At 43.3% G+C, this 15969-nt stretch overlaps 1 protein-coding gene across 8 annotated transcripts in view; it reads right to left on the bottom strand.

The window, feature by feature from the left end:
* LOC126365377 (carnitine O-palmitoyltransferase 1, liver isoform) overlaps window positions 1–15969 on the bottom strand; it is a 234911-nt gene that overhangs the window by 168871 nt on the left and 50071 nt on the right. For all 8 annotated transcript variants that reach the window (XM_050008139.1, XM_050008145.1, XM_050008149.1 and 5 more), the window contains one exon: window positions 1365–1458. The gene's annotated coding sequence lies outside the window, so the exon portion shown is untranslated. The remainder of the gene's footprint in view (window positions 1–1364; window positions 1459–15969) is intronic.

Genomic DNA, 15969 nt, shown 5'->3' with positions numbered 1-15969 from the left:
CTCCTGCATTATCCCTATTTGATTTTGTGTTTATAACCCTGTAGTCACCTGACCAGAAGTCTTGTTCCTCCTGCCACCAAACTTCACTAATTCCCACTATATCTAACTTTAACCTATCCATTTCCCTTTTTAAATTTTCTAACCTACCTGCCCGATTAAGGGATCTGACATTCCACGCTCCGATCCGTAGAAGAACGTAAAGAAGTGACTTTCAAGGTCCCACCCACTAACGCTCACACCCACCTGTCAGAATACTTAGTGTGTTGTTCATGACACTGGCACCTACCAGTGTACTCAAATTTGACACTAAATGATTTTTCCTCCTAATTTTCCTTCGTTGGCTGGACTATAAGACGACCGCGATGCGTCGTGGCGGACTCCAAGAGATATCGAAAGCGTTGCAGATTCATCAAAATCCACGACTGATCAACAGTCTCACTTGATGGTGCCCCAGATATCCTCGATACGAAGTCATCTATGGGTCACACATGTAGTATGTTCCTTCGGCCTTTGCCATTGAGAGACTATTGCAGACTTATCTACTTCCATTTATCACCCTTCAGCAAACAGCGTCCCACATTTGCCTATACGACGCAATATTGGGAAGTGAGATGCATTATGTCATGTGGTTTTCGATGTACTTACAACCTCTTGTCGGCGGAAACTCATCAGCCCAGTCGACCTTTGTCCAGCCTTAGCGTGTCTAATGGCGGGGCTTCTATGCCCGTGTTAATGTCAATGCCCAGTGGTGGACAAACGTAAGGTTTGTGCGTGCTGTGACTTCTGTACCCTGCAACCAGTTTGTGTTTCTACATGGTACATGGCTGCCCCGCCTTCCACTGCCTTCTAACAGCAATAGTGCCGCCACCCCCGTCCCCCCTCCTTCCTGCAGTCGAGGAATTCATGGTTCACACTGTCGTTGCAAAGACCAATAGAATGTTTGGCAGCTTCCCTACTGCCGAGTGGCATGTCAAATTATTGCATTCACCGTAGTGGTAGAATTGTTCTAGCCTCAACACGAGAACTATTACTAGTTCAATTTCTCATGAATACACACTTCAAACGTATAACTTCATTGCTGCAAGAAAAAGAGCACAAAAGACTGTTTCATACATAATACTATCATAATGCAGGTGTGATATTAACGAAATTTTAGGTATTACAATTCCGTATTTTCTTCCAAACTGATACTTGAGATGCATCGCTAAGCATTATTTCTGGGAACGTTGAAATGAAAGTTTTTCTATTACGTAAGAAGCACAAGAAGACAGTTTTAACAACCGAAGACAGTGACTGAAATTATCCTTACAAGTATTAAGTATTTATACTTGGAGCAGTCTTCCCGTATGTGTTACAACACTTACAGTGGAACTTCAATCGATATTGTCCGAAGGTACAAAGGGCTGCACCCGTTCTCAGTTAGAGGACGAGTAGAACCTCCAGCATCTCCACATACACCTGAAAATCAGGAAGAGAAACTCATACACAACAGTCAGCGCGCTACAAAGTATAGTAAATAAATAGACTGTAGCCAGTTGAAAGTGCGGTTATAAATTCACTGACAGGACTGTCATCTAAGTCTAATAAAAAGAAAGAAAAACTGATAGTTTAAACTAATCATAGACGGAAAAGCTGGTTAACAAATTCTTATGTCTAGCTAGGTTGCAACATTACACACACTTCCAATGACAGCACCAGTCCACAGTTCCAAAAATATATGTATGTATGTATGTGGCGCAATCAAGAGGAGGTATAGGAATATTAGGTGGGAAACAACGTTTAAATTCTATAAAGTAATGACAGGGTCAACACTGATTTAGTTCTGTGAACGTAGGGCACTAAACGAAATAACAGGGCAGAGGATTAGAGACTACAGGATAGGGTATCACATAGAAAGAGGAGACAGGAACGCATATCAATAATGGATGAAGACAAACTGCAAACGGATCTTCTGAAAACACTGATAAAAACACAAAAGAGCGAAACCTACATGAACAACGACAATATGGGGAGGTCAAAGGAAGGTTTCGTGGGCGGGACAAACAATAAATGCTGTGCTTTTACTGGCGATAGTTTTACAGTTTTATTAAATCTTGCTCTACGTAGTGAAAATAGCAATAACAAGACAGATAGAAGTAACTGAAAATAATAAGGTAGCTGTAAGTGATAACGCATAAATGGTTATGAATGTGGAAGAGTACATGAGCTCCGACTTTGAGATGGTGTGACGCTCCAACGTCCGGAAAGCAGAGCCTTTTAGATTCGTGTCACGAGATCAAGGAGACAACGAATATATTTCTGGGCAATGCGAGTCCCTGTAAAATCATCACTGTTAGCTAGGCGAATGTGCAGGCCTGGTGACTCAACGCAGTGGTACCTATATTTCGAAGGACGCTTTCACTTTCCTCGCCCCATGTGGTCGAATATTGTGCTGCTAAAATATGGCGTGTTGAGTTGCCTGAAGTGAGGCAGTAACTCAGCCGAAATATCTCCCTTATGGGATCACTATTCAGATTGTCTCCTGTCAGAGGAGTACAGATCGCATGGCATCCCAAACCATCAAACATAACTTTTGTCCACTATCCCTCCAACAAACTGCATGCCAGATTCTGGCATTTACTGTAGCGACAAACACTCGGAAAAAACGAAACACCACGGTAGAACTGGTTGAAACAGGACTTGTTCAAAACACATTTTGTTACCCAGTACGCCACCTTAATTATCATCCAATACAATAACGGCTAGACATGAAGTTTCATCATTCGCCAAATCAAAGTCACGATCTTACCGTCGATCCACCTCACATCAGTGGGCGCTCGGATTTTTAGGACAAGATATACTTTGAGGCCTAAATCCTATTCGTCACATCCAGAACTGTTCTAGTGGCAGCCACATCACATCAGAGATCTAAACTGGACAGTACATATTTTTTCGCTCCCGTGAAACAGACATACCTAAAACACCACGTACACCGACAACTGAAGGCAGAAGAGACTGAAAGCTCCATGTTGCTTACTCGCAGCGCGTCGACGGGTGACACTTCGACATAACGGAAGCAGTCCGGTGGGATGAGTTATCCCCACTTCGTTGTGTGAAAATAGTTATCATCTATGCGTTTCAAGACAGAAACGCAGCGAATGACAAAAAGAGTTCACTGTCTTTCGTATGTACATCATCATCTAGATGAGCACAGGTAATATGGCGTTCACAACGTGAAAAACTTGTGAACGCTACATAAAGCAAGTGGGAAGATAATTGCTCTATTTGGTCATTATGCTACAACTGAAAACACACATAATTGTACGATCAGCCATATAGTTTCAAATAGCAACTGCATAACTGGTAAATGAACGGGGCTCTCGTTATTATCAACTTCTGTTGTTTGCGACACTATAGTATGGATATTACTATGCAATGCTCAAGAAGTAGGAAATATCGTCTACACGACTAATACACATCAATATTTTCAGTTATGTAGTCACCAAACAACTCAAATCTCGATTAGGATCTTACAAATAGAACAAATGCCTTTAAAGTCTTACAGGCACATGAACCTTTAGATAACAGTCATGTTATAACAACAAAGAACTCAAATTCTGCTTTTTGTGTGTTCAAAATCGATAAACGTGTAATAAGAGTCACAAGTGCAAAGTGCAAAACTGCCACGAACCACACTAGCTTAGAAGACTGCACAGACTTTCTAGTGTATGTACGTAGATAAAGCATAGTAGTGAAACTATTCTACATTTATGAATAAGCCCACAGTTCAGAACAGTGGCTAGCAAGCTAAAAAACAAAATCTCAGGGTCAAAAAAATATTTGTAACTACATCTGATACAATATTCATGTGCATGGATGACAAGATTTTGCCTCTGTCCTGTACTGCTTCAAACGCTTCCATCACGCCAATAGTGTGAAAGCTATGTAAATATTTGTGTGAAACGGTGTTGACACAGGTGACGATACCAACACGTTTCTCTTCCAGCAGAAGATGTTTTCTGGCAAGTAGCTAGACTGACATGTTCACGAGGTTGTAGAAAGATAATAGGCTGATGGGTGATCTGCGTCTTATAGTAAGTCTGGCACTGGAAAAGTATTAGTTGACGGATACCCACAGTTCGAGCACCAATGTAACTTCTTTCTGTACTTTAAATTTCAGTGAATATAATTTGATGGCGACTTCAAAAATTGTAAATAGATGGCTCATTTCGTCAAGGAATACAGTAGAGAGAAAAAGTGTCTGAAGGAGTGATTCTAACACGACAGTACATTAATAAATTTAAGGCAATTTAAATATCTCTACATAAGGGCCCTATATACGCTACTTTTTCTGGAAATTGCTGCACCTAGAAGGAACGGTCTGAATGACTCCAAAAACAGATGATTCCTATAACAGTGCAAGCATAGGTCCCGCGGATTGCAACAAGTGTGGACGTGTCTGCGTCGACGGTTCGACGTCATCCGCTGTACGCTGGACTGGTGGCACGCATTCCATTGTGTCGGCTTCCACTGACCAGAAACTGAGCGGCAAAATGCAGTGTCTTCGGACGAGTCTTAGGGCAGGCGCATACTTCAGGCCAAACTAGCGAACGATAAACAGGTGGGACTGGACTGCCTCAAGGCTGACTGCTTCAGTTAGTCCGCAGACTGGCCCACAGCCAGTCCAATTGGTAGCCATAAAGGTACACTTGGATTGTGCAATTTTTTTTCAACAGAATGTTGTCAAAAAGATCTTATATTAATACTTCTATTGTAAAACGTAAGGAGGAGAATAATTAAGAAATTATTAAGCCTAGAATATTGGGCACAAGCGGTATACAATGGCAGATAATTAAGAGGAAAGTTCTACACACTGCATTCTAAACCACTACACATCCGAAAAAAGGTTTTCGCTTTTTACCGATTGAGCAGTGCTATTTTCAATGAGCTTGTTAAAATAACTGGGCCACCCACAGGAAAGCACGATACAATTTTAAGACGTGCTATACCTGTAGAAGAGCTAATTAGTGTATCGTTAAGGAAAGTAAAACACATGTTTTCTTTTTATAGCTATATTAATTGAGGCCCTTAGAATAAAAAGCTAGTTTTGAGAGAAATGCAAGGGGCGTATGCACCAAAAACTAGATTTGTAGACCAATGGGATTACAGATTTACTGCGCTTTATTAACAGAATTGATAAACACATTAAGAAGTGTTCAGACGTGAACATATAAAGTAATTTTAAAATGGTATTTGACAGACAGTCAAGGTTTCTGACCGCTAGTTTCATCGATAATGTTATTTACATAATGTATGTATTCATGCGTGTGATACCCAAAACTGTTTTCCTGTAACGTTAACTTTTTGCAAGAGTTGCTCTAATATTAATCATTAATATAAGTAAGAAGGAGCACATAATAAAACATAATTAATTAACTAATGAATATAAAGAAAGACGTAACTATAAGGCATAATGTGTAATGCACCGAAGACGACAGAGTGCTGTTCCGGGTTGTGTTGTGAGAAACGAATATGTCAGTAATGTCAGGTGTCATCCACAGCTGCCTCCTCTTCGCCCTCTGCTGTGTGATACATGTTTTCTTGCTAAATAAATATACTTGTGAAGTATGCTTGATGATTCGCGGGAACGTACGGAAGAAGGGGGCGAAGGTCTGCAAGCAACCACGTGCTATAGTCGAGCACGAGAAAGAGACTAAAAAAGATTAGTGTGTTTTACGACGCTCAACGAGAAAAATTTACGGCCCGTCTATTTCTGAGGAAATAATTGTTGAAAGAATCATGTACCTGGATATGTGGAAGATCGGGCGGTTTTCAGAACTGCGGTAACATTGCGAATGTTTCAATCCTGAACAAAACTGAACATATCGTAGTGATACATGCATGTAACAGCATTTTCCTCGCAATGAGCAACAATGGATTGACCATAAGAGGCGTAAGGAGCTCGCATTGTACTATTGGGCCTCAAGGGCGTCTGATGTCGCGGTATGTCGTTTGTACCAACTTTTAGGAGTGATGGAGTTGTGAAAGAGTGCGCCTACCTGCCTCCCCTTTCAGCAACTTTCGGTGAACTGCAGCGCCGTATAACGGCAGCATACACGCTCGCAGACGTATGCGACCAGCTAGAGCATCGTCCGGTGGGCATTTGTGAAAGGCAAATGAAAACTTCAATCCGAGCGTAGTGCGTGTAAGCATGTAAAATATGTGCTCCTGTAACATCAAGTGGTTTTGTAATTAAAAACTATATAGTCCTATGCGTAAAACATGAAGTTTTTCTCTTAATTCATGTAGATTAATCCTGTGAAATTGGACGAATGTTTCTATAACTCTCTTTGTTAGTTGTTTCGTTATACAACTTCGGCCATGAAAGCACCGCTTTGCCGCTTTTGGGTACCCTCAGTAGTAAATCATTAACGTACAGTATTTATAAAAATCAGTTTTTTTACTTTATTTTTTGTTTACGCATGCAGAGACCTTACAGAAAGTAAATAACGACTAACTGTCGTCAACAGGCTAAGATTTCCATGCAAAACCACGTACGAGGGTGAGTCAAACGAAAACCTTCAATTTGTAATAACAAATCGAAATTTCGCGCAGTTATCCTGTGAGTTGGTAAGCGTGCTACAAACAGCGTGCAGAATGGCCTGTAGGTAGCAGCATAGTGCAGATGCACACATCGCGTCGCAATATCAGTATAAAGATGGTCGCCCCACTTGAGACTTGCACCATGGAAGAACAGCGTTCTGTTATTCGGTTTTTGTGTAGTGAAAGCTTGAAACATACTGAAATTCATCGACGAATGAAGGTTCAGTACGGTGATGCATGTTTGTCACAACAGTAAGTCTAGGAAGTTCGCAAATGGTGTGACTTCAGTGGAAGATGCTGGAGGTAAGGTACAACGAGTTGTGACTCAACAGAACACTGCAGCAGTTGAAGCCATAGTGAAGGAAAACCGCCGAGTGACACTGAATGACATTGCAGCATGTTTACAGATTAGTCAGGGGTCAGCATACCACATTGTGCACAATGTGCTCCAGTTTCACAAAGTGTCTGCAAGATGCGTGCCACGGCAGCTGACTCCTCAAATGAGAGAACGACGTGTTGATTCTTGTGAAGAACATCTTCGGCGCTTTGAACGAGAAGGTGATGGCTTCCTTGCAAGAATCGTTACTGGGGACGAAACCTGGGTTCACTTTCACCAAACGGAAACGAAGAGAGCGAGGAAAGAATGGCGCCATTCCTCATCACCAAAACCAAAGAAGTTTCGAACAGAACCATCAGCAGGGAAGATTATGCTGACTCTCTTTTGGGACGAAAAAGGTGTCATTTTGGAGCATTACATGCTTAGAGGGACCACTGTCACCAGTGCATCATACACAGATCTCATAAAAGATCATCTGCGGCCTGCAATCAAATCAAAGCGTGGATTGCTGTCAGTAGTTTGTAGGCGCTGGAGGGCTTGCATTGAGCGTGGGGGAGATTATGTTGAAAAGTGATACAGCTTTGTACCACTTCTGCACAATAAATAATATATTTTTTTTAATTTAAGGTTTTTATTTGACTCACCCTCGTACAAAAAGTAACAGCATTTGTATGTTATATGCCACTATGTGCGAGGGAGCATACCGTCTATATAGCTTCCAGTCGCCTCTGAACCACACTGCGCTGGGTAGCCATCCCACTGCACCGAATAACTGCCAGGTCACTGCCGCTTGCACGTCGCATCACTGACGTTACCCCCCCCCCCCCCCCCCAACACACCCACAGTTTAAGAGGACAAGCAACATGTTACCGGTTTAGTGATTGCTAGGAAACGTTCGGCCGAAATAGGGCTGCAAAAAAGGTAATAGGTGACGTCGAAATATCTCAGGTTATTAGCGGTGTTCCCCACGAAACCAAACAACGGATGCTGTGAAACACCCTTCATTCACACAGCGTGAAACCCAACAGCTGCCGGAAGGGACTACAATGTCGACAACATAATGACATTCTAGTGATGCACACCTGCACATCACACACAGCTCAAGTGTCGTTGCGATTCCTCTCGTGCTGTCACGTAAGCATCCAGTCAACGGCAAACATCGCAGCTCTTCCTGGCTGCGACGGAAAACACATATTTTGAATCTTAATGAAGGAAATCATTCACAGATACTTTTGTTACAGGACGAAGGGCGATAGTTTCTGCTAATAAGTAAAAAAACGTCTCCTGTTTGATGCAGAAAGGGAGAAAATCAAATTTAAATGTTTAATTAACGTATTGTGTTTACGCTGGGCGCCGTGAGTCTGGTAAGATTCGATTCGGATCCATTTTTCAGAATCACACGTGGCTGGATGGCTGTACTGGGCGTGTTGAGTATGGATGTTTTTATCACAGTGACGGCCAACGCGAAGATTTGGCCCTCAGCTGTTGCTTCCCCCCCCCCCCTCCCCCCACCGCCACATAAAGCCACCCGTGGACCAGTCCTATATATAGATTCAGGAATTTCGGAGCATAGTCCACGGTTCTGGGTGGCCACAGCTGCAATGCCATATGGCTGCGCCGGGGCGAGAGTTTTTCTCACAGCTGAAGACAGAGTCTTCTTGTTCACTCCTCGCTCCAGGACAACGGCTAGTGGAATTATGCTGTACGTGCGTACAATAACTTGCGTTCTAGACAGAAACAGCGCAGCAGAAGCGACGTTCTTACTTAAATTATCAGTTACCAAAAAAAGCCTGTGCGGAATTTGCAGTGTTGGTTTCAAACTAGGAGAAAAATCAAGCCAGAGATCAACTTATTTTATATTTCAGAAACCCATTTTGCAACCTCATATTTGCTACTGAAACTATTAAATAAGCATATTTATCTACATAATGGAACACGAGAGAATGGAGCTCAAGAAGCCTATGAAAACAGTTTTCTGAATGTAAGGGACAAAAATTTTGTGGATGATGTTCAAACTCAAACCTTCGACTTGGTTAAACTGTACAATGAAGACAAATTACAAATCTGAAATATCTACATCAGCACCCGCCAAAGCGGCGCAATAACCAATCTAATGGCTTTTCGTTTCTTATTTATCTCCACGGAAAGAGCGGGACTGCCGTTACACAGGGAATCTCTTTTCAGTCATGTGGTCTGTATGTCTTCAATGGGAAATAGGTGGGAGGAAGAGAGGTACATAGCTCCCGACTGCGAACTTATTTTAAGGGAGTGTTCCGACATTCATCATACAGCCAAGGAAAGCCATCAAAACCTTGGCTGCGATATCGCGAGATCCATGTTTGAGACACGTAGTGCATACAGTTAGCCTACTGACCATTACATAAGTAAACTGGAATGTAAATACATTTGCTACTTGTATTACTATTCCAAGAAGCGATAGTGTTGTAATATAACTGAAATGGAGATGATTTAAATATTAATTTCATTCCCATGATACCAGATGATCTCCCTCTCAGTCTTGGCCTTCCTATTATATTTCTGCTTGTCTATAGCGTATCTAAAACAGGTGTAATGAGCGCAACATAAGATGTGAAGTCGGCGGGAAGCAATAGCAAAGCAGCTCTACTACGGTCCAGCCCAACGCTTCCGAACATCTTCCCGATATGCACATAAAAACTATGGAATGACACTAATATTACCATAGTTCATAATATTTCTGGGTTTGTTCTATATCATTCTAACATATCTGCATTTCGATGCGTAAAGAACGTCTCAAATTTGATACCAAAGGTGATCAGCCTTTTATTGATACAGATTGTTTTATTGCTACAGCTCTTCAGATCAGCAATATTATTAGGGTTATTCAAAATTGAAAACCTTAACGATCACCACGCATTATACTACGACTTGCCCTGTCAACAGGTGACACCACGGAGACATTTTGGGTACCTGAAGTTGTTCTGTAATAATAACCCACCGACATACGGGAGATAATTGAGTCGACCAAAACTTTGTGCTAATAGGCTTGTGGTTTAGGGGAGGCCTCACGAGGTTACTGATGTACCGTACGTAATATCAGGAAAGCAACGATAGAGTGGCGCGCTATTCAGGTTACGGCGTCATCTTAATCGCGCCATGTGGACTCGGCAGAATGTCAATGGGGAGAGCTACTGGCTGTCCAACTTTCTCGCCGTGCTCTGCGGTGTCCGGGAATAGCCAGAAGTGGGCCACGGCGGGCTCATCCGGCGCCAACCTGACACGTGGGGGCGCCGCACCGTGCCGCACAAGCGGCGAGTTCCTCCGCCGGGGACGCCATTCGCTGCACACACACTCGTCAGCGATCCGCTACGTACTTAACCGACAGTCTCTTTACAGAGCAGAGAAACTGTTTACTCGGAGAGACTAAGTATAAGTCTCACATTCGCGTGTTTTTGAGATAAGCATAAATACCTCATCAAGTAATTTTATGTCTTCAAAAATCTATGACTGCAATAGCCCCTTCGTCTTACAACAAACCGAAAGCTATAATTAATATCTCGTAGTGGAGACAAATGTACAATTTTAGTACGTAGTGAGTGTTCCAAGTGGAGACACTTCAGGTGTTGGAATAAACTAAACATGCATCGTTACAGCTACGCCTACTTTGCTGCAAAGCGCTAATTGCCAGCGCAACTTGGTAGACATGCAACAATTTTAGATACCGCGAATGTGCTTCTGACAAATACAGAATCATCAACAAATATACTGACAACGCTTTATTGTTCACCGTGCAAATAAGCCACAGAAGAGTGCGGTGACTACGTTTATTCTCAGTTACAGCTCCCCTCGTATGTTCTTATTTTGCATTACCCACATCTGAACGTTGTACCTTAGAGATAAACGGCTCAAAAAGTTTTCCTCGTGTACATCTGCTAAAATGCGAGCAGGAAACGAGAAAAACAGCGTAAGGTAACTAAAAAACATTGCTTCGAGTTAAAAACAAGTAACGAAAATACAGGCAAGCCTGTTCGAAAATACAAGTGTGCGATTTCAAAATCTGCTGCTGCGTAGCATTCAGGAACGGGTCGCTCCCGCGTGCGAGTTGCAACTTCTTGCATCCTGCTCGGCACAAGAAGGTCGAGATGTTGCTGCTGAAGACCCTCACGCCCTTCGTCGTCGGCCTTCTAAGTTACCCAGTGTGTGAGAGAGGCTTCTGCGGCGACACGGTGCAACCAACCATGCTCAGTCGGGTTCATGTTAGCAGATGTGTATCTTTCAACTCTGCTGATTCTTGCCTCCTGGAGCAAGATGCTCAAGAGATGTGCGTGAGGTGGTGTGCTCGTGCATTACAGACTTGAAAGGGAAATTGTCACCGAAATATTGCCTGCAGAACTGCACAACAGGTTTGAGAATTGGTTCAGATTATGCACAGCCCTCAAATTACCGCCGATAGTGACGACAGGCTATACGTGATACTAGCACAAAATACGAGTGACCCACGTTCCTACAGAACGGAATTATACATGCAGGGATTGGAAAAAAATGTAACAACACATTACCACGCCTATCGCGTGGTAGAAACCCACTGACATTCAAAACAGTTTCCAGTCTTCTCGGTATGGACAAATACAGGTCCCCATGAGAATCTATTACCATTCCCCTGCAAAATAGTGGGAAGTTCGGTAACGATGATGGGTGTGTACAGCGATCACGGCCCCTTCTCTCCAAAGTATATCCAAGAGGCTCAATAATATTGAGATCTGGTGGCTGTGGTGGAGAAAAGAGATGCAACAATTCATCTTCGTGTTCGCAAAACCACTTTTGGACAATGCGAATTGCTTGACAGGGTTCTGTAGTCTTGGAACACATCATCAGCATTCGCAAACAAACACTGTACCATGGGATGGACATACATCAGCCAAAACGGTCACATAATCCTTGCAGTAATAAGAATTTGCAGAGTTATCATAGTGCTCAAGAAATACCTCAATACGGCTGCCCAAATCATCACCGACCCCACCATCAGTGGTGAAGATAAGGGTCCTGCAGTGCGAACGTGGGGGACGTTTTAATGGGCGGCCCCATCTTTTGCGGGGATCCAAACTAACTTAAGCGACACATTTGAAAATGTCTTCTTGTATTCAATTTATCCGTGTAAACCCATTAAAGAGAAGCAAACAGAAGTGTGCCAGCAAAAATTTTGTGCAGCATGCTGCAGCGTGTGTGGGCCAGCACTGCACGCAGCATACAAAATCCACCAGTGCTATTTTTCTACACAAGCTGTGGCCGCTACGCCAGACAGCGTTCTAGAATGCGCTACCTTCTTCATTGTGTATCTCCTTCCATTGACGTTTGCAACAATAGCCTCTCCTACTAACAATCCCTCATGCTTTTTTTTTCTATCTTTGTGACGGTCTTAGCGTTAAATTCAGCATTCCCAGATAAACTGACGAAAGGATTCGCTGAGATGAGTGTGAACAGAATAAAACACTGCTATCGTTGTAGTTTTCTGTCCAGAGACAGGTTTCATGCAGCTCTCCAAGCTACTCTATCCTGTGCAAACTGCTGCTTCTCCCAGTACCGACTGCAACCCACATCCTTCTGAATCTGTTTAGTGTATTCGTCTCTTCGTCTCCCTCTACAATTTTTACCCTCCACGCTGCCCTCCAATACCAAATTGGTGATCCCTTGATGCCTCAGAATATGTCCCACCAACCGAGCCCTCCTTCTGGTCAAGTAGCGCCACAAATTTCTCTCCAATTCTATTCAATACCTCCTCATTAGTTATGTGATCTATTCATCCAATCTGCAGCATTCTTCTGTAGCACCACATTTCGAAAGCTTCTATTCTCTTCTTGTCTAAACTATTTATCATCCACGTTTCACTTCCATACATGGCTACACTCCATACAAATACTTTCAGAAACGAATTACTGGCACGTAAATCTATACTCCATGTTAACAAATTTCTCTTCTTCACTAACGCTTTCCTTGCCATTGCCAGTCTACATTTTATATCCTCTCTACTTCGACCATCATCAGTTATTTTGCTCCACAAATAGCAAAACTCCTTTACTACTGATAAGTGCCTCATTTCCTATTCTGTTTCCGCAGCATCACCCGATTTAATTCGATTACATTCCATCATCTTAGTTTTGCTTTTGTTGATGTTCATCTTATATCCTTCTTTCAAGATACTGTCTATTCCGTTCAACTGCTCTTCCAAGTCTTTTCCTGTCTCTGACAGAATTACAATGTCATCGGCGAACCTCAAAGTTTTTATTTCCTTTCGGTCCCTGTATTTTACCCCTGCCACGTTCAGTATTTGAAAGAGAGTATTTCAGTCAACATTATCAAAAGCATTCTCTAAGTCTACAAATGCTAGAAACGTAGGTTTGTCCTTCCTTAATCTATTTTCTAGGATAAGTCGTAGGGTCAGTATTGCCAACGTGTTCCAACATTTCTACGGAATCCAAACTAACCTTCCCCGAGGTCGGCTTCTACCAGTTTTTCCATTCGTCTGTAAAGAATTCGCATGAGTGTTTTGCAGCCATGGGTTATTAAACTGATAGTTCGGTAATTTTCACATGTATCTACACCTGCTATCTGTTGATCTCATTTTTGAGACGTTTGCATTCCTTTTTGCCTGCTTCATTTACTGCATCTTTATATTTTCTCCTTTCATCAATAAAATTCAATATCTCTTTTGTTACCCAAGGATTTCTACTAGCCCTCGACTTTTTACCTACTTTACGCTCTGTGGCCTATTTCATCTCTCAAAGCTATCCACTCTTCTCCTACTGTATTTCTTTCCCCTGTATTTGTCAATCGTTCCCTAATACTCTCTCTGAAACTCTCTACAACCATTGGTTCCTTTAGTTTAACCAGGTCCCATCTTCTCAAATTCCTACCTTTTTGCAGTTTCTTTAGTTTTCATCTACAGTTCATAACCAATAAATTGTGGTCAGAGTACACTTCTGCCACTGGAAATGACTTACAATTTAAAACCTCCTTCCTAAATCTCTGTCTTACCATTATATAATCTATCTGAAACCTGTCAGTATCTCCAGGATTCTTCCATGTATACAACCTTCTTTTATGATTCTTGGACCAAGTGCTAGCTATGATTAAGTTATGCTCTGTGCAAAATTCTACCAGGCAGCTTCCTGTTTCATTACTTAGTACCATTCCATATTCACCTACTACGTTTCCTCCTCTTTCTTTTCCTACTATCGAGTTCCAGTCACCCATGACTATTAAATTTTCGTCTCCCTTCACTATGCGAATAATTTCTTTTATCTCATGATACATTTCATCAATCTCTACGTCATCTGCGGAGCTAGTTGGCATATAAACTTGTACTTCTGTGGTAGGCGTGGGCTTCGTATCTATCTTGGTCACAATAATGCGTTCACTATGCTGTTTGTAATAGCTTACCCGCAGTCCTATTTTCCTATTCATTATTAAACCTACTCCTGCATTACCCCTATTTGATTTTGTATTTATAACCCTGTATTCACCTGACCAGAAGTCTTGTTCCTCCTGCCATCAAACTTCACTAATTCCCGCTATATTTAACTTCAACCTATCCATTTCCCTTTTTAAATTTTCTAACCTACCTGCCCGATTAAGGATTCTGACATTCCACGCTCCTATCCGTAAAACGCCAGTTTTCTTTCTCCTGAATACGTCGTCCTCTTGAGTAGACCCTGCCGGAGATCCGAATGAGGGACTATTTTACCTCCGGAATATCTTACTCAAGAGGACGCCATCATCATTTAACCATAGAGCGAAGCTCAATGCCCTGGGAAAAATTACGGCTGTAGTTTCCCCTTGCTTTCAGCCGTTCGCAGTACCAGCACAGCAAGGCCGTTTTGGTTAGTGTTACAAGGCCAGACAAGTCAATCATCCAGACTGTTGCCCCTGCAACTACTGAAAAGGGTGCTGCCCCTCTTCAGGAACCACACATTTGTCTGGCCTCTCAACAGATACCCCTCCGTTGTGGTTGCACCTACGGTACAGCTATCTGTATCGTTGAGACACGCAAGCCTCTCCCCACCAACGGCAAGGTCTATGGTTCATGGGTAAAGTAAAATTTAAAAAAATACATTATTGCTAGTTACAGATTTCGGCGTATGTTTGTTGACTTTAATATTTTGGTACAGGTCGTTGCATGCTGCGAGATTTAAATTACAACAAACGCATGATTCTGCTTTTATCATATCCGCGTTCAATTTGTTTCTACACTCCTGGAAATGGAAAAAAGAACACATTGACACCGGTGTGTCAGACCCACCATACTTGCTCCGGACACTCCGAGAGGGCTGTACAAGCAATGATCACACGCACGGCACAGCGGACACACCAGAAACCGCGGTGTTGGCCGTCGAATGGCGCTAGCTACGCAGCATTTGTGCACCGCCGCCGTCAGTGTCAGCCAGTTTTCCGTGGCATACGGAGCTCCATCGCAGTCTTTAACACTGGTAGCATGCCGCGACAGCGTGGACGTCAACCGTATGTGCAGTTGACGGACTTTGAGCGAGGGCGTATAGTGGGCATGCGGGAGGCCGGGTGGACGTACCGCCGAATTGCTCAACACGTGGGGCGTGAGGTCTCCACAGTACATCAATGTTGTCGCCAGTGGTCGGCGGAAGGTGCACGTGCCCGTCGACCTGGGACCGGACCTCAGCGACGCACGGATGCACGCCAAGACCGTAGGATCCTACGCAGTGCCGTAGGGGACCGCACCGCCACTTCCCAGCAAATTAGGGACACTGTTGCTCCTGGGGTATCGGCGAGGACCATTCGCAACCGTCTCCATGAAGCTGGGCTACGGTCCCGCACACCGTTAGGCCGTCTTCCGCTCACGCCCCAACATCGTGCAGCCCGCCTCCAGTGGTGTCGCGACAGGCGTGAATGGAGGGACGAATGGAGACGTGTCGTCTTCAGCGATGAGAGTCGCTTCTGCCTTGGTGCCAATGATGGTCGTATGCGTGTTTGGCGCCGTGCAGGTGAGCGCCACAATCAGGACAGCATACGACCGAAGTACACAGGGCCAACACCCGGCATCA

The sequence above is a fragment of the Schistocerca gregaria genome, chromosome 1 (assembly GCF_023897955.1).
Source record: "Schistocerca gregaria isolate iqSchGreg1 chromosome 1, iqSchGreg1.2, whole genome shotgun sequence".
NCBI lineage: Eukaryota > Metazoa > Arthropoda > Insecta > Orthoptera > Acrididae > Schistocerca > Schistocerca gregaria.
Note: the sequence above shows the minus strand (reverse complement) of the source record. Positions and strands in the feature narration are given on the sequence as shown.